Raw genomic sequence first — 21,819 nt, 5'->3', positions numbered from 1 at the left:
TTGAAGTCATGGCTCCTTCAGCTCATCTCATGGCATAGTGTATTCCCTGGACATTTGTGTTTAAATGGATAGATTTATCTGTGTAGTGACTTATATACTGATTAAATTATATGCTCTTTGAGGGAAGAGAGCAAGGTTTTGTTTATAATGATATTTCTCTCAGTATCAACAAATACATTGCACACAGTAGGTGCTTAGTAAATGTTTAGAGAATGTTTCACCTTCAACTTTTTCCTGGGCAATCTGCTCTTGGGTGGTTTCTTTTCTTCTTTCAGGCTGTACTTTGATATTTTCTAAAACTGACTTCAGCTGGATAAGTATATTTGGTTGGGGTGAGGGGGTGGGGGATGGGAGCATGTCGAATATAAAGCATGATCATTTCTTGCTTGTACTTGGGCAGGGCTTTGCCTAGAGTCAGTTCCAAATACCAGGGGGCCACAGAATGCCTAGAATATTAGAGGACTTGTTATGGTTGGCTTGTTTTCAGTAGTCAGAGCCTTGTTTTGAGTGCTGGGGCCCAATTGCTGTTTTAAGATACTATTGATGTATGAACTTCTAATACAGAAATGCACAAATTGTAATTCAAACCATTTTTACAATCATCATCATCTGTTGTCTACTGAAATTGCAAATATAAACTGCCCTCCCACTCCCCCCCAACATGGGGAGAATACTTTCCCAAGCAGAAGAAACTTTTGTATTAGTGTGGTTTATTGTACTGGGTTTTGCTTGTATTTGTTAAGAATGAATAGTTTTCTTTGCCGCATAGGCACTTGTAAAGCCTAAGTAATACATTTGCATGGCACAAGTTTAACAGAGTTTTTTCCCTGGTTACTTTTCTCAAAGGCTTTGCTGCCATCCACATTATACCACCCTCTCCCACTGTAAGATAACAGTAGATTCTTTCAAGGTTATTCTGAAGGACCTGCCTCCTCCAAATGCTACTGAGTATATGTCATCCTTGAGTAATCCACGAGAATCAGTCCATCATAGGTTTTCACACACACACACGTTTTCATCAGAGGCTTTTGAGGTTGTTGAATGTGTTTCAGGCTAAGTGCTCCCAATCATGAGTTGGAAAAGACTGTCCATGAGCACCGGTGTGTGTGCCCTGGCCAATTAGTACTCTTCAGTCTTCAAGAATGGAAAGTGGAGCCTTACTGATTGGAGTAATGGCAGAAATAGAACTTTTTTTCTCATTATAACCCAGAATAGTCCAACCTCAAACCTGACTGTTGCTAAAGACTCTTCCTACAAACCTCAGGTGATCGTTGGTAGTGTATCCGAGTGGAGAAAGCTGATGAAGAGCCAGGCACCCCGCAGCCCTGGAGCAGCGGGCCTCATGTGCTCAGGCCTGAGAGGGCTTTGGCCGCTTTTTCATTCCCTGCACTGGCTGTTTTTGGAGACCTGGCTGGCTGTATCTAACTCATATCATTCAATCAATCTTACTGGAATATATATGAATTGGATATTGGGTTTTGCTTTGACCCTTTAGTTGCCTGGGGGCAGCATTTCCTATGTAACTGTTCATTTTGAGAGCTAATTGGATGGGAAGGCCCACTTCTTAGAATTAACCTCACAAACCTAGGGCAGAAACTGAAGTACAAATTCAGTTCCTTCATTTGATGTATAACAAAACTGAGGTCCAGATAAGGAAAATGACTTGCTCAAGATCACACAGCAAATCAGAACAGTGCTAACACTAGAACTCAGGTCTTCTGAATTGTAGACTAATGATTTTTTTCTTTTTTCTTTTTTCTTTTTTTGGTGAGGCAGTTGTGGTTAAGTGACTTGTGCGTTGTCTGAGGTCACATTTGAACTCAGGTCCTCCTGACTCCAGGGCCTGAGCTCTATCCACTGCACCACCTAGCTGCCCCTGGATTAATGATCTTTCCATGATACTTTGCTGCTTTACAATCTATATGGGACTGTTAAATGTGTTATTTGGCAGATAGCTAGTAATTCATAATCTGTGTAGAGATCAGGAGTACAAAAATCTTTAGAAATATGAAATCCATGACAATGGCAGACTTGATGAAGTACATTGTAGGTCTAAGATTCTGCTTGTCAGCACTTCCATGCTCACCTTCCCCTTTCACAGTAAAGATTACCATGATACCTTCCTAGTCTTCTGACATAGACTGTGAGCTCCTTGAGGGCAAGGACTATTTTTTACCTTTCAAGAATCCCCAGTACTTAGCACAGTGCTCAGCACATAGAAGGCACCTAATAAATATTTAACTGCCTACAACTCTTACTGCAGTTGACTAGGTAAGTACTAAGTGAGCTTCTGTTGTGTGGTCCCACATGTGGCTATGGAAGACTAGGTCTTGCCTTCGTAGGAACTCATAGTTTAGCTGAGGAGACAAGAATACATAGGCAGCAATAAGACCCGTGTCACAGGACCGTAGAATCTCCAAGTCTGTGGAAGGGTCTCAGCGGCCATCTAATACTGGAACAAGAATCTCCTTGACAGCAAATTGGATTAATGGATGAATGCTTCTGTACCTAGGGACCTGATCCTGTGAGAATCAAATGGCCCAGGCCCAGGACATTCTGTCCATAAGCAAGTATGTTGCCTGGACATTGTCTTTATCATCAGGCTGTACCCATGACAAAGGTTGGGTGACCTGTCAGAAGGGTATGAGGTGGCAGAAACCAGTCTGGGAATCAAATACTGTGTGTAGACTACTTATCAACCTTCTAAAACATGTGGCTGTCACTGGTTTGTCATGATACACATGAACCAGGTGCCTGTTAGCCCAACTAGGCACTTCATTCAAGGCACCAAAGTGCATTGCTCCTCACCCCCTACCTCGACCCCTCGGGATCTCCTGTTCACCCTGTGGCAAAGTGTAGGCTAAATAGGATGAGGAAGAATAGGGAAGGAGACATAGGGTTCTATCTTCTTTATGATGACTGATGCCCCAGCTTTTTCAGTTGCCACATTTCACCTTCCACCCCACCTAAGCTCTCTTCCTCTCCATAGGAGGAGCCTGAATGTAATCCATTTTTAAAGTCTGATGGCCAGTACAAATGCATTGTTTTCTCCTACATTTTCCTTTTAAAGAGCACTGAAATTAATGTTGATGGTAACAGTTCTCATTTTATAGTGCTTTGCAGTCCCTAAAACTCTTTCCTCACAATTCTCAAAAGATAGTAAAAATATCCAGGACAGAATCAAATACAGGTTGATGTAGTGAGAAGATCAGTAAATTTAGAGTCAAAGGACCTGGGTTTAAGTCCCAGTTCTGCCATTTGTTTATTATCTATCTGACTGTGGGCAAGTGATTTTTACCTCTTAGAGCCTTAATTTCCTTATCTGTAAAATGAGAGAGTTGGACAGATTGTCACTAAGGTCACTCACTTCTAATTCTAAAATCCTGTGATCACATAAATGCTGGCTTGTGGCATTCAGACAGTGAGGGCTATGAAAATTCAAAGAAGAAAGAGATTAATATGTAGTATGGTATAGTGTAATTAAGAAAAAGAACTGAACTTATAGTTTGTGACTTGCACTTAGGAAACTTGGATTTTAGTGCCTGTTTACTGCTAACTGACTATATGCCTTTGGATGAGTTGCTTATTCTCTTTTGGCCTCAGTTTCCTCTTCTGTAAAATGCAGGGTTTGGACTAGTTAATCTTTTGGACCTCTTCCAGCTCTATCAGCCTATGAATTAAACCTTTCTGAAACACATTTCATCTATAAAATAAGGACAGTAATGCTTGTCTTGCCTACTTTCAGAGCTGTTCTAAGGAAAGTGCTTTGTAAACTGTAGAACACTATGCAGATAAAAGCTATTATTGTTCATAGTGTCATTACTATATGATGCTAATATAATAATGGTCGTGATGACTATAATTATGATAATACTGTTGTACAAACAAGCTTTCATTTTCCTAGTGGTTGCCACTGGTCATAAGCCAAGGTTCTAAGGTAAACTTGTAACCCTCTGCTTTTACCCCAAAGGGTCCAGTGGCATCCCAACTGATGGTGAGTGCAATCCTAAGAATATAATTGTCGTAGTAGCAAAAGCAGTGATCGTGTGTCTGTCCTCGTGTCTGAGTCAGTGATACAGTAGTAGAGCCACCGTAATTAGTTGTTTGGTATGTAACATATTGTTCCCAAGTTCCCTGACTAATGCTGCATCTGACTGATTCAGAGACTTGCTCTTAATGAGATGCAAGTCTTGAACAGCTCAGCATGTAATCCTCTGAGTTGGCCCGCTGATCCATAGGAGCCTTACCACGTCCAGAGGCACCATGAGCCATCCATTTTCCTTCTGGAAGCAGCGTTCAGATAATAGAAATCAACTGATATCTGGCCAGTTCTTTCTGGGCAGGTATTTGTATAACACTGACCGCCAACTGGGCAGAGGAGCCAGGAATGAACAAGTGTGCAGAGACAGCACACACATGTGAAGGAGGTGGGAAGGGTTAGAGCATTCGGGAATCGTGCACTGATACCTAAGCTGTGGGGTACTCTTGAAAGCCATTTACTGCAAATGACTCATCTTAGATTCTGTTTCCAACAGGCAGGAAGAAAAAGTCTGGGAAGTGTTGAAGTACAAAAGGGTTTTAGTCAGCAGTGGCTAATAACTGGACAAAAAGTGCTGCCCTATGGGGTCTAGATGTTTGAAAGGAGTACCCTTTAAACCAAAAATGGGAAGGTAGGATGGAGCACATAATAGTGACCCCTGATTGATCATCCTACCAACGTATATTAAGAAGTACCTACTTATAGCCAACACGGGGAGTGGTAGCATTTGGGGAATCATTGGATTTTCTGGTATCAGGTCCTATATTCTTACCACTAGACCACAGCCAAAGACCAGAGAAGCTGAGGGACTGACAGAAGGTGAGAGCCCCATTTTTTGGTGGCTAGCTATTTTTTCTCACCCATTCTGTGTAGACAATAAACAGGATGGGGGTTGGGGAGGGGGCGGCTAACTGTCCCTCTGGCGGCTTCCCTCCATGAAGCCAAGGCATATACTTTACCTTTGCACCAGGAAGGATGACAGCCTGGGTGGTTTGTTTCTGTGCACTGAGGTCAAGCTTGTTTTCTTATTTTCCTGTTCTTCTAGAAGGAACAGACCAACCCACACAGTGGAATTCTCCAGGCTCAGTAAACAACCAGATGTAGTGACTGTTGGCACAGACCTAAGGTGCTTGATTTCCATACTCTCCTGCCCTTCTCTCCCTCTTCTTTCCCAATTCCCACCCCAGATCTTAAGACCGAAGAAGAAGTGATTGGCAAACTTGGCCACAGAACATTTCTGTGAAGAGATGGTTTGGCCTTGCCCTCTGGGAGTGGTGACAGCCTGGAACTGCTTCCCAGTGAGGACCTCTGTTGCACATGTTACTACTGAATTGAGGTTACAGGAGGTATAGGCTCAGTGCTGTTTTCAAACAGTTGGACAAACGAGAGCTCTGCCAAGATCGGGCCCTGGGAGTATGGCATTGGGAAGAACAATGTGGTGTTGAGGCAGGAGCCTGGGGCTAGAGCCAGAGGACTTGGGTCTGAGTCTTGGCAGCTGAGTTTATGCTACACATTTCACTTTTCTGGCCTCAAGCTTATTATGATGTAAAGTGGAGCTAATAGTACCTTTATTTCACAGGGTTATTGTGAGGAAACACTTCATAAGCCTTAAGGCGCTGTATTAATATGAGCTACTAAATATTTTTAAAATAATGATAACAAAATGCCTACTATGTATAAAGTAGCAGCTAGATGTTCAGTGGATAGAGTGCTGGGCCTGGAGTCAGGAAGACCTGAGTTCAAATCCAGCCTCAGACACTCACTATGTGTCTGACTATGTGTGTGACTATGGGCAAGTCACTAATCTCTGTTTGCCTTAATCCACTGGAGAAGGAAATGGCAAACCACTCTGGTATCTGCAAAGAGAACCCCATGGACAGCAATGGCATGCTATGGTCCACGAGGTCACAAAGAGTCAGCCACTACTGAACAAACATGTATAAAGTATTGTGCTAAGTGCTAGGGATACAAAAACAAAAACACTAGCTATATAATCCCAGGTTAAGTGGCTTTACCTTTCTGAGTCTCAGTTTCTTTTTCTTTAAAAAAAAAATGGAGTTTATGATCATAGAGGCAATCTAGCATGGTAAAAAGAACGTTTAGCATGCAGCGAGGTGGTGCAGTGGATAAAGCACTGGCCTTGGAGACAGGAGGACCTCAGGAGTCAAATCCAGCCCCAGACACTTGACACTTACTAGCTGTGTGACCCTGGGCAAGTCACTTAACCCCATTGCCTAGTCTAAAAAAAAATAAAAAAGATGGGATTTTGGGGGCAGCTGGGTGGTACAGTGGATAGAGCTCTGGCCTTGGAATCAGGAGGACCTGAGTTCAAATCCAGCCTCAGACACTTGACACTTAGTAGCTGTGTAACCCTCACCAAAAAGCAAAAAACAAACAAACAAAAAAGAATATTTATTCTAGACCCATTTTAGAGCACTGGGTTTGATTATTAACTCCAGTATTTACATGTGGATGTTTTTGTGCAAATTGCCTGACTTCCTTATGCTTCTGTTTCCTCTTCTGTAAAACAAAAGTATTAGACTAGAATTCAGAGGTTCCCAAAGTGGGTGATACTGCCCACTGAAGGGCACTAGAATAATCCAGGGGAGCAGTAGTAGTCTCAGGTGCAAGTGGGGGGCATTGAATGAAAATAAGGGGGCAGTGGAAGCATAAGGAAAGAAGAGAAGATAAGAAGATTTTGAAAAGCCGTTTGTACATGTTTCATCTGTTGTGTAACAGAGTTAAAGTCGTAGTGATTACATTATTTTCCAAATGAACACGCAAAATGCAAATTATAACTGATCCACTAGTGGTCAAGTCCACCAACAGGTGCCAACACAAGCAAGTGTTAGCAGGTGAGTAGTCTTGTTTACAGTACGATACTATACAGTTATGTGATACAATGTTGTGTCATCAAAATTTCAATGCAGGAAAAAACGCACAAATTTACAATAAATTATTAAATTTAAGGTGGGTCCTTTAAAAAAATTATTTTTTTAAAATGACGCAAATTTTAAAAAAAAACATTAAAGGGTTAAAGTTTTCCAGGAGGGTGCTGAGTAATTTTTTTTTTTTTGAAAAGGGGGTGGTAGGCCATATAAGTGAGAACCTCTGGATTAGATGATCTCTAAATCCCTTCTGACTCTAAATTCTTTGATCTTTAATCACATCTCTGAAAGAATGGTCAGCAAGAGTCTAGAGGGAGGGAAGAGAAAGGGGGAGCTTGGCAAGGATAGCAGTCTGGTCAGAGGAGAGGTGATTTTAAGTGAGCAGGGAGACCTAAAACTAGGAGAGAACCAGATTGTGGAAGTATGAAGTAGCTTACCCTCTTCCTCAATTAGAATGGGTGCTGTTTAAGGACAAGTTCTTTCTTTCTTTTCTGTTAGTATCCCTGGCACTTAGCACAGCCAGATTTGTCCAGTAACATCTTAGCTATGGAAGTAAATTGAGTTAAATCAAAACTTGAGACGCAAACAATTAGAAAGGTGACGTGAGTAAGCCTTCTCCCTAGGTTAAGTGGATTTGGAGCTGGTTGAATGACCAGACCCAGAGTAGTTAATAGGACAATGTAAACTTGGAGGGAAGCTTCTAGTGGAGTGGTCCAGGGATCTGTTCTTGACTTGTGCTTTCCAGCATTTTTGTCAATGACTTGGATGAAGAAAAATGGGTTGATGGAATAAGATGAATTTTTAAAAAAGTTTTATTGATGCCTTTTGATTTTTAATATCAGTGATTTTCTGAACCCTTTCCTTTCCCTTAGCTGAACTCTCCCTTGTAATAAAGGAAAGTAATTAAGTAGAATTAATTGAGAAAAAACCGCAGCTTTCTGACAAACATATATAACACTCTATATTAATGGTCTTCCATCTTTCTGGTTGGTTGTCCTTCATACTTGAAGAGGACCAAAATGACATTACTATGTTGGGGTCAATGTACAGTGTGTCCGACTGTGGCTAATCAGATCAATATGAGCTTGAAAGGCTCCCCCACAGGTTGGGCACAAATAGTCTTTATGCACATTTGGAATGGAGATCTTTCTAAATTTGTGTATCTCACGTTTCTTCTGAGCTATTGCAATTCTACTTAATTTGCAGAGCACAGTGACTTCTCTGATGTGGGCACACCATGCTGCACGGTCTTGTGCCAGTGTATCCCATGCCTCGAAATTGATTCCAGAGTTCTTCACTCTTTTTCTGACCACCTTATGAGCAGTTGCCTTGTGTGAATTCTGCATAAAATTGTCTTTTAGGCAAATGTACGTTTGACATTGAAATGATGCCATCAGCCCATTGGAGTTGCACTCTTTGCATTAGGATTTGAATGTTTGGCAGTTCAGCTTGAGAAAAGACTTCAGTGCCTGGTACCTTATCCTGCCAGGGGGTCTTCATTGTAAGACAATTCAAATGGAAGCAATTCTGTTTCCTGGCATGGCGCAGGTAGATTGTCCACATTCCATAGGCATACAGCAATGAGATCAACACAGCAGCTCTGTAGATCTTCAGTTTGGTAGGCAGCCTAATACCTCTTCTCTCCCACACTTTTCTGTGGAGCCTCCTAAACCCTGAACTAGCTCTGGCAATGTGTGCATCAACCTCATCACCTGTGTGTATATGGCCAAGGTAAGTGAATTTATCCATAGCCTTCAGAATCTCTCCATTTGCTATAACCGATGGCTCCACGTATGGATGATGTGAAGCTGGCTGGTGGAGAACCTTTGTTGTCTTGGTGTTGATTGTCAGGCCAAAATGAACAGAAGTGGCAGAGAATTGATTTAAACTCTGTTGCATTTCAGCCTCAGAGGCTGCATCGAGTGCATAATCGTCTGCAAACAAAAAGTTACACACCAATTCTCCTTCCACTTTAATCTTGGCTTGTAGCCTTTTCAAGTTAAATAATTTATGGGAGCAAGCGCACAGCCCTGTGTGCCATTTCCATGATGGCATGTGTGCACGGGTTCTGGACAATGGATGATGCTTTCACACTTTCCCAGTCACTAATGGAGTGAAGCAGGGCTTTGTGCTTACTTTCATCTTTCTGCCAACCAGAAGGAAGTAGGTTTCATTGTCTTTCCAGGACAAAGATTGGCCGATGCCATTATTTTTAGTTTGGCTGCCTCTGAGTGTTGTTTTCACTATTCACTTTTATTTCCAACTTTCTGTTACCACAAAAGTTGCTATGAAATTCATAATCTAAGAAGTACTGTGAATATTTTAGTATGTATGGGACCTCAACATCCCTAGTAAGAGTTCTACGTTGAGTGTTCAAAATCTACTTCACTGCTATAAGATGGAATGGATATGACTAGATAACTATTTCTATGTGAAATAGAAATGGGTTTAGTGGACTACAAGCTCAATAACAGTTGACATGGCAGCCAAAAACCGTAACATTATCCTTGGCAGAGGGGGCAGAGTATCCAGAATAAGCGAGGTAATAATTCTGTTCTGTTTTGCCCTAATTAGGTCATATCATGAGTCCTATATTAAGTTCTGGGGACTGCATTTTAAGAAGTACCTAAGCAAATGGAAAAATATTCAGAATGGAGTGATAAGGATGGTGAAAGGCCTAGAAAACATGCCGTATGAGGATGACTGAAGGGATTTGGGATGTCTAGTCTGTGGGAGAGAAGAGCTGTCATCACATATTTGAAGGACTAGTTTGTAGGAGTGGGATTAGATTTAGTTTCTTGGCCCCAGAAGCTAGAATGAAATTGCAAAGGGTTAGATTTAGGCTTGATGAAAGGATACATTTTCTTATACAGTACTTTGAACTGTCCAAAAGTGAAGTAGTCTATTTTGGGGGCATAGTGGATTCTTCCTCATTAGAGTTCTTCAAACAGAACATGGATCACTTTTTATTGGGAGTGTTATAGAAGGGATTCTTGGTCAGACATTGGGCAGAAAAATTTGTCACCCAATCTAGATCCTACTGGTAGTTATCTATCAGCCCCAAGTCATTCTCCCTCTTTCCTTTAGGAATTCATTACCTGGCTCACAGACTTCCTCTTTACCCCTAACTCCTGCCATCATACTAGGGGCTTTCAGCGTACGTATCAATGTTCCTTCAAACATTGTGCATTCTTTAGTCTCCTCAATTCCCATGACCTACTCCTCTGCACCACTCCATGGAAGGATCTCACCATTACCCACAAGTGTGCCACTTCCGTGTTCAAAAACTTTAAAGCTCCCTTCTCTGACTGGTCATAACCTTCTATATGCATCTTGCTCTGTGCCTTTCCCTTCCTAAAGCTATTCTTCCTCCTTCCCATTCCAGTCTATCCTTCACTCAGTTTCCAAAATAATCTTCTAAAAGTGGTTGGGTTTGAGGCCTTTTGATTAACCTCAACCTGGTTTATCCCTTCTTAGCAGACAGTTTTTACCACGCCGTGGCCACTGCACATGCTACAGCTTCTTGGAACCTCAGGTGAGAGTTGGGAGACAGGTGGACACCAGTGGTGGAGGAGCAGCCCTGGAAAGGGCTGTTTGAGGTGTTCGGGGAGGACTAGCACCCCCTGTGGGAGAGTGTGAGGACAAAATCAGGTAGGGACATGGGAAAGAATTGCTTTGCTGACATGAGGGCACAACTGACATTAGATAACATAGATCTGTAATGCATCTGGTAGTCTCAATTGCTTGATTTCCTTCAGCTCTGTTCAGCAGCAAATGAATAGGAGTGTAGGAGGCATGTGGTGGGAGTAACCCAGGGCTGGGGATTAGCAAAACAAGGCAAGAGCAGAGACAGGACAAGGGGGAAAAGATTAGGGAATGGTGGACAACATAGAGTTTATTTGGTTAACTACAAGGTTGTGATTGGGAAGGGAGGAAAGTGAAGATAAAGCACTGAGGGATAGAGATTGGAAGCCACGGCATATCAAGTGCATAAATACTTATTATACATTTGGGGTGTATGGGGTGCACAGGGTGGACTAACACCTCTGGTGGGAGGGCTTGCTGAGCCCTTTCAGGGCCACTTGTCCACCTGTGGTGTCCACCTGTCACCCACCTCTCACCTGTGTCTCCAACGAGCTGCAGCATGTGCGGGGGCCACACCTTGGTAAAACTGTCTCAGCAGATGGGCTCAACCAGATGGAGAGTAACCAACAGGCCTCAAACCCACTAGTCAGGGGGACTCTGCCCTAATCACATGAAGACTTAATGGGCGCCTGAGAACAGTTTGTTCCAACGGCCATGAAGGCTGCTGAAGCAGGCGCTGTGGAGGTTGGAGCTTGGTCAGACATGGAAGATGCCAAGGCCATCCATTGCATCCTGGGCCACAGTGACATTGTGCATGTACTGAGTACGTGGGACACTGTGCTAAGCCCTGGGGATACAAAGGAAGGCAAAAATTATCCTAGCCCTTTAGGAGCTCACATTGTAATGGGAGAGGCAACTTGCAAATAACCATTTAGATACAGATGTATGCAAATGGAAGGTAGTCGGACTAGGGAAGGGACTGGACAGGGACAAGGAGGGAAAGAAAATCCTACAGAAGGGATTTGAGCTGAGTCTTGAAGGAAACAAGGAGGCAGAGGTGAGGAGAGAGGCATTCTGGGTTTGTAGGACAGGCAGCGAAAAGGCAGGGAGTCAGTCATGGGATGGAACGTCATGTTCAAGGAACAGCAGGAAGGCTGCTATTACTGGATCATAGAGTATATAGAAGGGAGCAAAGTGTAGGTGGAAAGGTAGGAAGGGGTCAGGTGATGAAGGGCTTACCAAGCCAAATGGGGTTTCATATTTAATCCTGGAGGTAATAGGGAGCCAGCAGAGTTTAAGAGTAAGGGAATGACCCTGGTCAGACTTAGACGTGGAAGATTGCATGGAAACTGCGTGAATGATGGCAGTGTGTCCTTGATCCCGTCTCTCTGCCCAGCGTCTCTCCCCTTTCCAACCGTCTTCCACTTGGCTATCAAAGTGATGCTCCTCAAGCACAGATCCGTCCACAGAAGCCCTTCACTTCAGTGACTTCGTCTTTCTCCAGGGTCAAATAGAAACTCCTCTCTCTGGCATTTGAAGTCTTTTACGACCTGACCTCAACCTCCCTTTTCTGTCTTCTTAGACATGCGTGATTTCCCTCCCTGCATGTGCAGCCAAATGGACCTTTGCTGTTCCTCACAAGAGACATTCCATCTCTGAACTGGCTTCGTCCCCATGTCTGGGATCACTCTTTCCTCACTTCCAAGCCTTAGGATCCCTGGCTTCTTTCCAGGCTTGACTCGAGGCCTACCTTCTACATGAAACTTTTTCTCCTTCCCCCTAAGTTATCCTAATTATTCTACTGCATTTCTGTGTACAAAGTATCTCTAAGCTGGACTGTCAGCTCTTCAAGGACGTGGGCTGTTTGTTGTTCTCTTTTGTCTTTGTGTCTCCAGTGCACAGTATTGGTCCATTGTAGACACTTAATAAAGGCTTGTTGATTGAGAGGTTGTAAAGCCTGGAAAAATATGCTTGAGGCCTAGGGCCTGTCCAGGCTTATTTGTCTCTGTCCTCCTCCACAGACTTCACAGTTCCAGCCACACTGGCCCACCTGCTGTTATCTTTGTTATCTGGCCCACCTCTTTATCTTTGCCCAGGCTGTCCCCCCTGCCTGGCAAATCCTCTTGGAATTCCTTGCTTCCTTCAAAGGCCACCTCAGATGTTACTTCCAATAAGAAGCCTGCCCTGACCCTAAAGATGTCAGCTCCTTGAGGACAGGGCCTAGCTTTGCTTTTGCATTTGTATCCCTGGTGCTTGAGCTTAGTAAGTAATTGATAAATGTGTCTTCATTTGTTCATTCAAGGTATTTGTGGAAAATCTGTCATGGGAGAAGGGATTAGATTTATTCTACAACCCCCCACCCCCACCCCCCCAGAGCCAAGCAATGAGTGAGTAGAGAGGTTGCAAAAAAGGTAGATTTAGGCTCAAAGCAAGGAAAAACTCATTTAACAGTGAATGACTTTCCTGCTTTGGTAGTGACTTCCCCCTCAATAAAGGTCTTCAAGCAAAGTCTAGGTAACCATCTCTTGGTGAGGATATTAGAGAGGAATTTGTAAGTTTCTATTGGACAGAATGACTTCTGGGGACCTTTCTCCTTCAGAGATTCTTAGTGCTCTTCTTAGAGTTAAGAGGCCTGAGTTCAAATCCAGACTGTGGCACTAGCTGTGTGATCATAGGCAAGTCACTTAACATTTCTGGGTTTGGGACAATAATGCTTCTAGTACACACCTATACAACCTGCCGCCCATGGGCTGATTATGGCCCGCTGGCCACTTGCAGCATGCCAAAAGATTTCCTATACATACAAAGGTTGTTTTCCTCTACATTTTTCATGGGCCACCAGAAATCTTTTGGCATGCCACAAGCAGCCTGCAGGCCACAGGTTGTGCAGGCTTGCTAATTAGTACTTACTTTACAAAATGGTTGTGAGACTCAAATAAGATAATGATGTTAATAATAATCATGATGATTGCTTTTTAATGTATGTTATCTCATTTGATCCTCCTTATAACATATATGTTAAGTATCTTAGCTTATAGAAATGATATATAAATATATATGATATAGAAATGTCACCCATTATTATTATTGCTATTATTATTGTGAAAAGTGCTCTCTGCCTCACAGATTGGTTGTGAAAAAAAATGCCTTGTAAACCTTAAAGCATGATAAAAATGTGAATAATAGCGTTAAAGCGGGGAAGGGACCTCAGCACATAAATTGTGAAGAGCTGACAGAGTCTGAAACTGTAGAACACAGAATGTTCGTGGGAGTAGCATCTTAGAACCTAAACTGTCTGAGCTGGAAGCACTGTAGAGACGACCTCCCCAGCCGAGGACCAGAGGGGAGGCGACTTTTCCCAAGGTTATTCAGTGAGCTAATAATATAATTGAAGTCTGCCCAGAACAGTTCTGATGCCCCTTTGTTCTTGTTCCCTAGATATACATTACATTCAGGGCCTTCTCATCTCTTCCCAGAAGTGTAATTTTAGCTTATTGATTTAGAAGACTTCTCCTTCTGCTCACTAACCCCAGCTCTGGCTCATGGGTGCATGAATCACCTCAGAGCAGAGCTCCCCATGGGCCTAGACTCCAGAAGAAAATGGATGGGCCTCTGTCTTGGCTCCATCAACCAATGTGGCTTGTGCCTGCTAGGAGCCAACAAGGCCTTGGCTCCTGCTGAGTTGAAGGTCGTGGCACTTGTTTACATCAGATTGACCTTAGTGGTCTGAACAGAGTTGACCAGAAAAATGTTGGGTAACATCTTACTGGTACTCAGGAAGTCTGTGTGTGAGGACAGTTGCAAAGTGGTGCAGAAAGGAAGATTATTTCAATGTCAAATAGCTTATCTTCTCTTTCTGGACCAGAGTTCTTCCCTCAGTCTTAGAACAACTCTTGGCTGACCAACTTGTAATAGTATCCTTTATTCTGGGCCACTTTGGAAGTTTTTTTTTCCCCTTTCATAAAGACTTGTTTACTTCCAGACACCTGGAAGAAATATCCGCAATCGGGAGGCCTGGGTTTGAGCTCTGGCTCTGCGTCTGACTTGCTTTGGGACCTTTGGTGCAGACCGCTCTTCCTCCCTGGTCCTCAGTTTCTTTGCAAGGAGGAAATTGGACTAAATTGTCCCCAGGGTCCCTTCTAGTCCTAATAATCCAAGGGATACGGAGGTGGTGCAACAGAGTGGGAAAGAATGATGGATTTCAAGTCAGAGGGTTTGGATTTAGATTCCTGGCTCTGCTGCTTTTCTACTTCTGCATATATTATCTAATTTGATTCTTAACCTGATAATGTATGGTAAGTATTCCGCATACCTTAAAATGATATGTAAATGTCAGCCATCATTATTATTGCTATTATGATGTTCAAAATGTGAGTAACAGCACTTGTTCTCTCTACCTCCCAAGGGGATTGGACAGATTACCAAACCTCCTTGGGCCTTGATTTCCTCACTGAGGAGATTGGACTAGATGATCTACTAAGGTGCTTCCTTCTCTAGATCTGTGTCCAATGAAATGCATTAGTGCATTTGAAGAATACTGAGTTAGAAAAAGGTTTTCCATTGGTAACAATAACTTTGTCCTTCTTTATTTTACTTCAGTCCTCTCCTGTTCTCTGCTTCTTCCAGCAGTGTTTCCTGGTTGAATTTGGCCAAGGAACACTTATTGAGGGAGCCCCTGAATGTTCATCTTAGCAGCAGATGTGTTCCTCTGGGGTAAAGTAGGATCAAGGAAATTTGGAGCCAAATGAAGTAAACTAAACTGAATTCCATAATTGCTGCCCATACTTTAAAGATCTGAATGTCATCTGTGTGGTTGCTTCTTTTCTTTGTGTAGACCAGAGCCCTACCAGGCATGCTGCACCATGTATAACAGCTAAACATTTCATCATCATCTGGCCAGCCTGGTAATTTTCTCAAATTTTCACAGCATCAGAGTTGAAAGAGATTTCAGGCCATCTAGTCTAAATCATTCTTTGAATCTGAATGCCCCGAGCATCAGACCCAACGAATCGTGGTCCGGCCTTCGCTACAAGATCCAGGCGGCCCAGTCCATGCCCGTGTTCTCCAGTTGTTAGGATGCAGCTTCCACCGGCTGTTCTTCATGTTGCTGTCTGGAACTGAGCAGAACAAAGAGATCAAAAGACAACTCTCATGTTCCCCCAAAGATTTTTCTTCTTAGGTTCTCCAGTTTCTTAAACTGATTCTTCTATGGCGTGAACCTGGGGCCTTTCTGCATCCTGGTCATCCTCCTCTGGAACTCTAGAGCTTCTTTCAATGTCCCTGCTAAAATGGGGCTCCCAGAACTGTACCCTGATCTCATCAGCTCCCATAATTTCTGTTATTACTTCTATAGAGAATCGTCATCTCTCTGTAGTGGCCTCCAAATCTATATATCCAACCCTCATGTTTTTTTCAAGTCTACTAGACAGTTCTATCTGGATATTACATTAGCAAACTCAAACTTAACACGTCCACACTGAAACTTACTGTTCTCCCCACTAAATTTAGTTTTCCTCCAGACTTCCCTGTTTAGGACACCACTGTTTTTACTCTCACCCAAGTTTTTAACTTTAAAGCTGTCCAATTAGTTGTCAGATTTTGCCATTTCTGCTTCTACAGCATCTCTTGAATATGACCCCTTCTCCACTGAAATCAGGCCCTCATCACCATTGACCTGGGCCATTACAATAGCCTCCTAATTGGTCCAGCTGTTTTAAGGTTGTCCTTATTTCAATCCATCCTTTACATAGCTGTCAAAAAAGATTTTCCTAAAGTGCAAGTCTGAACATATAGTCTCTTACTCAGTAAACTCCTAGGCTCCCCATCATCCCTAGGTTCAAATATGAACTTCTCTGTTTGGTATCCATTTGTCTTATAACATGGCCCCAACTTAACTCTCCAGCCTTATTTCACTCTGTGATCCAGCCATATTGGCCTTAATTCTAGCAGTCCTGCACACATAGCATGTAATTTCTCCCCACCTCTACTTCTTAGAATTCTTAGTTTCGTTCAGGACTCAGTTCATAGAATCAATGGATTTGACAGTTGGAAGGAGCCTTCATGGCCCTCTGGTCCAACTTATACATGAAAGAAATCCCCAGTTAAACATACCCAGCAAGTGTCATCTATCCTGTGCTTAAAGAACTTCTAGGAGTGGAGGGAGGTGAGGGGGGTGGGAACTTACTGTGTCTCTAGGCAGCTAGTTGTCCTTTGGCCAGCTTTCATTGTTAGAAGTTTTTCTTGACATCAAGCCTAAATTGGTCTCTTTATAGCTTCCATCTTCTATATGAGGCTATTCCTGAGTTCCTACCTGCTAGTACCCCCAACACCTTGTATCCTTTCTCTATATCTATCCATATTTGCACATTGATAGATAGAGATAGATCTTTATATGTATGTTTGTCTCTTTGAGGGCAAGGACTCTTGTTTTTCTGTCTCCATCACCTAGCTCAGTGCCTAGCACAAAGGAGGCACTTAATAAGTGAATGCTTGTTGGTTGATCCTCAAACTCTTCACTCTCCCTTGCCCCTAGATCCAATTTGTTGCCAGGTCTTGTCAATTTTACCTCCATAAGATGTCTTGTATCCATCGTTTTCTTTCTATTCCCAGTACAACCACCCTAGTTTATGCATTTATCAGCCCCAGCCTGTGTTAGTATAATTGTCTCCTAAATGGTCTTCCTGTTTTTAGTGCCATCATTGTTCTATTTTGGACTTGTTGAGTTTATATATGTAATATATGTATAGATTTGTGTGTGTGTGTGTGTGTGTGTGTGTGTGTGTGATGTAATATTGATCTTTTTGACTCTTCTGCTGAGCGTATCTGAGGTGTATCTTCTACTGCCTATGGGACATTTCTACCTGGGTATTTGGCACCTCAAACTCAAATTATCTAAATCTAGCTCTGTCTTTTGACTTCATTGTTTTTGTTTGTGGCACCATCCTCTGTTCAGTGTTATAACCTTTGACTCTTCCTTACCTCTGATAATCAGTCGGTTGCTAAATCCTATTGATCCTACCTTATAATCTATAATCCTGTGATCTGTCATATATGTGCCTTCTTCTCTGTTTCTACTACAACTACTCTAGTATGGACCTTTACTACCATGTGCGTGGACTACTGCAGTAGCTTCCTAACAGGTCTTCATACCCATACTCTTTCTCTCTCCAATCTCACCTATTCTTGCTATCATAATAATCTATTTATTGATTTAAGCATTTATTAAATTCCTACTATTTGCTGGGTATTATGGAATATTAAGAAGTCCCCTGAACTTGTCTTTTTGACATTTTTGACATTTTGATATTTTCCAGAAACGCTGGATACAGAATATGCAGGAGGCCCTGAATGTGTCAGGGATCAACCACTGCCCCCGCCCCCCCCCCCAGCTGACATAATGTATTGTTTGCATTATAAGCTGGACTCCCTGTGTATCCTAGGGAGTCAAGATAGGCACCAGATAGTCTGTCCTAGGCTCATGCAGCTGGACTCATGAGGATAAGCTTACCATCTTACCTTCATAGTCTAGCAGTTCCCATGGGAAAAGAATGTGGCTTTAGCTCTATAGCCTTGCTCCTCCCCTTTAGGAGGGGTTTTGTCCTTTATTGTACCTTTCCTCCCCTCTTACACTACACCCCTTTAGGTAGAGATTTTTATAATAGCAGATATAATAGAGATTTTTATAATGGCAGGTCATCTCCTCCTTCCTTTGACCTGCTATTATAAAAATGCAAACTTCTGTATATATTGTGAACTCTTTGGGTTCCATATGCATGTTCATTTCTCATGTAATAAACCTAGTTTTCACATAAGTTTCATGAAGTTGGGATTGCTTGTTGACGTAGGTGATGTACTAGTTGCTGGGGTTACAAATACGAAAGTGAGACTAGTCTCTCTTTTTAGTGATTTTGTGGAGGTAGAATCAACAGGACTTGGAAAACAATTAGGTATGGGGATGTAAGTGTGAAGAGTTGAGGATTATAATTGGTTTTGTATCTAGATGACTAGATGAATGGTAATGACCTTTACAAAAATAAGGAGGCTAAGAGAGATGAATTCTGTTCTAGGTATGTTAGGTTTGAGATGCCTTTGAGTCTTGGAATTGTCCAAATTTCAACATTGGAACTCAGGAGGGAAATGAGGGATTAACATGTGGACTTAGTAGTCATTTGTGTAGAAATGATAGTTGAGTTAATGGAAACAGATGTGATCACCAAAAGAAGAAATGTAGAGATAGATGATGAGAGGACCCTGGACAGAGTCCTGGGGTGCATTTTTGAATGGGAGAGGGACATGAATTATGATCCTGCAGAGGAGACTGGGAAAGCTCTGTCAGATAGGTAGCAAGAAATCCAGGAGAGGGTAGTCTCATAAAACTCAAGGAGGAAAGAGTGTCCAAAAGGAAGGGGTGGTCAGCAGCATCTGATGGAATTGGAGAGGATGAGTGGGGATAGGACAGAGGAGGTGGAGGGATGGAGAAATCAGTGGGGAGGACAGTGGAAAGCTGAACTGGTTAACTGAAAGGCCAAAATTTTGAAGGAAGAAAATTGAGACCACAGCAAGAGTGATGGCCTAGAAAAGCAAGGAGAGGGGAGAAATGACTGCAGGAATGGTTAAGAAAATAATGCCCAGCAATTTAGCGCATACAAGAAATGCATTTAACATATGTAGACACATATAAAGTGAAAATAAAGGGAATAAACACAGTCTATTATGCTCCAGGTATCTCTAAAAAGCAGGAATTATAGTCATGATCATTAGCAAACAATAAAAATTGATGAAATTAAGAGAGATAAATATGGAAACTACATTATGCTTAAAGGTACCATAGAACATGAAAAAATTATATATGCACCAAGTAATATAACAACTAAGTTCTTAAAAGAAATGCAAGATGAATCTTCAAAAGATATTGATAATAGCATAATAATGGTGGGAAATTTTAATATCCCTTTCTCAGAGTTACATAAATCCAACAAAAGATAAGAAGGAAAATACAGAACTGAACAAATTGTTGGATGAACTGGATTTAACTGACCCTTGACAACTTTTTTTTTTCTTTTTGGTGAGGCAATCGGTGTTAAGTGACTTGCCCAGGGTCACACAGCTAGTAAGTGTCAAGTGTCTGTGGTCAGATTTGAACTCAGGTCCTCTTGACTCCAAGTCTGGAGCTCTGTCTACTGTGCCACTTAGCTACCCCCCATGACAACTTTTGAATAGGAATATTAAAGAATATATATTTCTTAGCATCCTGTATTACCTTTACAAAAATTGATCATGTGCTAGAACATAAAGGAGTCATAAATATAAAAAGGCAGGTATAAATAGAATAAACTCAGTAAAAATAATAACAATGAATAAAGGAAACATGAGCAAAAGATACAGACCTAAATATATACTAAGTAATGACACCTACTAAATACCCGGCCCTATCCTAAGCACTGTGAATATAAAGAAAGACAAAAGACAGTCCCTGAGCTCAAGGAGTTCCCAGTCTAATGGGGAAAACAATAGGCACACAACTATGTATGAATAGAATAAATCAGAGATAATTTCAGAGGGAAAACACTAAGGTTAAGGAGGGCCAAGAAGGGCTTCTTGCAGAAGGGTGGACTTGAGCTGAAACTTGAGGGAACCAAGAGGTGGAGATGAGAAGGGAAAACATTTCAGGCATAGGGGCAGGCAGCTAGAGAAAATGCCCTGAGTGAGGAGAAACATCAAGGAGGTCATTGTCACTGGATTGCAGAATATGTGGAGGGGAGTGAGGTGTAAGAAGTCTGGAAAGGAAAGAAGTGGGCAGATTATGAAGTGCTTTAAAAACCAAACAGATAATTGATTTTATATTTGATCCTGGAGGTGATAGGGAGCTAACTAGAGTTGATTGAAGTATGACATGATCAGACTTGTGCTCTGGGAAGAAGACTTTGACAGGTGAATGGAGAATGGATTAGAGTGGTGAGAATGTTTTGTGATGGTTCAATCATGAGGTGATGAGGGCCTGCACCAGGATGGTGGCAGTGTCAGAGGAATGAAGGGAAGCATATATGAGAGATGTTACAAAGGGGGAAAGGACATGACTTGGCAACTGATTACATAGGGTGAGAGAATGAAGAATTGAGGATGACACCCTTGGTCATGGTCCTGGGTACCTGGGAGGATGGGGTACCTTTGACAGTAATAAGGAAGTTAGAAAGAGGGAGGTTTTAGGGAGAAAGATAATGAGTTCAGTTATGGACGTGTTGAGTTTAAGGTGTCTATGAGATACCCAGTTCAAGATATCCAATAGTGAAACAGAATAAACTATATAAACAATGAATAATTGTGATAAAATAATAGCAATGGAAGAACATTCCAAAACAAGGAAAATGTGTATCTCTGAAAACATTTTGGAACAAAATAGAAAAAGAGATCAATTAACTAAGCATGCAGTGAAATACCCAAGAAAATAAACAAATTAGCAACTCTAAAACATGTACAAAAAAAGAAAATTATAGAAAGAAAAATGAAATCAGACTATAGAAATAATAAAAAATAACTTTTAAAAAGACTAACAAAATCAGGAAGCTAATCTGATCAAGAGTGAGAAAAGATAAATCACTAAAATAAAAAGGAAGAAGATGAATTAACAATGGTGAGAGAATGAAAAAAATTATAAAAATACTCCACATAATTATATACCAGCAAAACTTGAGGATTGTAAGGAAACTGATGAATGTCTATAAAAATACCAAAATACCCAAATTAATAAAATAAGAAATTGTGATATTAAACAATCTAATTTCAGAATAAGAGATTAAACCAGTCATAGAAAACACAACTGAATGTCCACTGATTGGAAAAAAAAACAAAAAACTATGGCATAAGCAAGTAGTGAAATATTTTGCAGCAAGGAATATGATTTTTCAGTGAGATATAGGAACTAAGAGAAATATTTGAAGATTTCTATGAACTGATGAAGTGTGAAATAAATAGATCAAAGACAATAACATAAACAAAGACTACAGCAATTTAAATAAAAAGATAACTAAAAGGAACCCTCAATAAATGGAAAAACTAATGAAAGTCCTAGGGAACAGGTAATAAAACATGCTTATCTCCTCTTGGCAGCTAGGCAGGGGATTTCTTCAAAGACAGAATATTATATGCTTGTCAGATGTAGTCTGACTACTGTATCAGATGTTTTTGCATAATTGTTTGTCTTTGTTACCTGGTGGAAGTGGGCTAAAATTATTGTGATATAAAAACAAAAGGCATTTAATTTTTTTTTATTGGTATCAAGTAGTTTAGAATTCTAGACTTAGAGTCAGA

General features: G+C 41.5%; 1 protein-coding gene across 3 annotated transcripts in view; it reads left to right on the top strand.

Annotated features, from left to right (window-relative positions):
* Positions 1 to 21,819, top strand: part of GNG7 (G protein subunit gamma 7) — a 373,686-nt gene that overhangs the window by 82,031 nt on the left and 269,836 nt on the right. The window contains exon 1 of one of the 3 annotated variants that reach the window (XM_027853090.1): positions 6,819 to 6,894. The exons of the other annotated variants lie outside the window; for them this stretch is intronic. The gene's annotated coding sequence lies outside the window, so the exon portion shown is untranslated. Of the gene's footprint in view, positions 1 to 6,818; positions 6,895 to 21,819 lie in introns of those variants that run through there. 3 annotated transcript variants of the gene reach the window in all.

This window comes from Vombatus ursinus, unplaced genomic scaffold (assembly GCF_900497805.2).
Source record: "Vombatus ursinus unplaced genomic scaffold, bare-nosed wombat genome assembly UNPS02009918.1, whole genome shotgun sequence".
NCBI classification, from domain to species: Eukaryota; Metazoa; Chordata; class Mammalia; order Diprotodontia; family Vombatidae; genus Vombatus; species Vombatus ursinus.
Note: the sequence above shows the minus strand (reverse complement) of the source record. Positions and strands in the feature narration are given on the sequence as shown.